General features: G+C 46.9%; 1 protein-coding gene across 1 annotated transcript in view; it reads left to right on the top strand.

Annotated features, from left to right (window-relative positions):
* Positions 1-1,893, top strand: part of RBPJL (recombination signal binding protein for immunoglobulin kappa J region like) — a 10,484-nt gene that overhangs the window by 5,022 nt on the left and 3,569 nt on the right. The gene's annotated exons all lie outside the window — the stretch shown is intronic.

Below are 1,893 nucleotides of genomic sequence, written 5' to 3'. Positions count from 1 at the left end.
CAGAGTGGGAAAAGTGGAGTCTGAGCCGAGAGGGGCGGAGTCAGAGTGGGAAAGGTGGAGTCTGGATGAGTGGTGAGGCTTAAGCCTGGGGACGAGAAGAGTTAGAGGTCGAGAAGCAGAGGAAAGGGGAAGGATACCGGACCCCAAGCAGACAGAAACGGCCGGCAGGTGCAGAACTACGGACGGATTAAAAGTGACGGTAGCCAGGCTCGGTGGGGCGCGCCTGTAATCCCAGCTACTCGGGAGGCTGAAGGGGGAGGATTGCTTGAGCCCAGAAGTTTGAAACCAGCCTGGGCAACATAGTGAGAAGATGAAAGTGAGGCAATAAGAGGGATGATAAAAGGGCAGAGGAAATTCAGTTAAAAATATTTACGGGAGGTCTGCTGTATGCTGGCTCTGTGATAGGTGTCGATCCCTATAAAATAAAGACAGGCATCGAGTCTAGCAGAAAGTACAGCCCATCAGAAGAGACACACAAAACAGATTTTTAAAAAACACACAATATAAGTGCGGATATCGAGTGGAGGATCTCAGAATGTGGGGGGAGAAAAGCATGATTAACAATAACAACACTACCCACTGCTATCACTGGAAGCAGTGGTGGACTGCTGCCTCCAGTGATTTTTCTGGTGGACATTGACTTACATCATCCTATTTGATGCTTGCCATGTCCCTGTGAGGTAGGTACTATCATTGTTCTTGTGTCATGAATAAGGAAAATAAAGTTTGGAACTCTCACGCATTCATCTCAGAAATCTTGGCTGGGTGTGATGGCTCACACCTATAATTCCAGCATTCTGAGAGGCCAAGGCAGGAGAATTGCTTGAGGCCAGGAGTTCAAGACCAGTCTGGGTCGCATAGTGAGACCACACCTCTACAAAAAAAAATAATAATTTAGCCATGTATTGTAGCATACCTGTAGTCCCAGCTACTTGGGAGCCTTCACTCCAACCTGGGTGACAGAGTGAGACTCTGCCTCAAGAAAGATGAATGGAAGGAAGGGACAAAAGGAAAAAGAAAAGAAATATTTAGGTGTATCACATTCCTGGTGACTTGCATAAGATTGGCCAGCTAAGAAGTGGCCCAGCCAGGTGTGAACTTGAGTCAGTGTGACTCCAGAGCTCAGCCTCTACTCCTCTACCACACTTGCTATCTGTTAAAAACCCTTGTGGAATGTCTCATGTCCAGACAGTGTTTTGGTTGGTCTCTGGTACCAGGAAACAGCCAGGGAGGGGTAAGTGGTATCAGGTGATGGTTAAGAGTCCAGATTCTAGAGCCTGGTGGTCTAGGTTTGCATCCTGGCTCTGCTACTTGTTATCAATGTGATCTTGCGCAAGTTGCTCTCTTAAGCGGAGATAATATTATCTGCCTCAGATGGCGGTTGACATAATCAAATAAACCAGTATATGTAAAGCATTTAGAAAAGTACCTGGCACACCATACCTGCTAACTATTATTCATAGATGGAGACTTGGACTAGGTTTAAATTGAGCACCTACAGTATGACTAGCACTGTGAGAGGAAAAGGGACATAGTCCATCCAATGCTTTCTCCCAGGTGGTCAGAGTTCCCTTAGAAAAAGAAACTGTGGCCAGGCAGGGTGGCTCACTCCTGCAATCCCAACACTTTGGGAGGCCAAGGCAGGTGAATTGATTGAGCCCAGGAGTTTTAAACCACCCTGGGCCACATAGCAAAACCTTATCTCTACAAAAAGTCCAAAAAAATTTAGCTGGGTGTGGTGGTGAATGCCTGTAGTTTCAGCTACTCAAGATGCTGAGGTGAAAGAATCGCCTGAGTCCAGTAGGTTGAGGCTGCTGTGAGCCATGATTATTATGATCATGCCACTGCACTCCAGCCTGGGCAACAGAGTGAGGCCCTGACTCAAAAAAAAAA

The sequence above is a fragment of the Carlito syrichta genome, unplaced genomic scaffold, assembly GCF_000164805.1.
Source record: "Carlito syrichta isolate Samal-C Ts95f unplaced genomic scaffold, Tarsius_syrichta-2.0.1 Scaffold303037, whole genome shotgun sequence".
NCBI lineage: Eukaryota > Metazoa > Chordata > Mammalia > Primates > Tarsiidae > Carlito > Carlito syrichta.
This window is presented reverse-complemented; position numbering and strand designations above follow the sequence as displayed.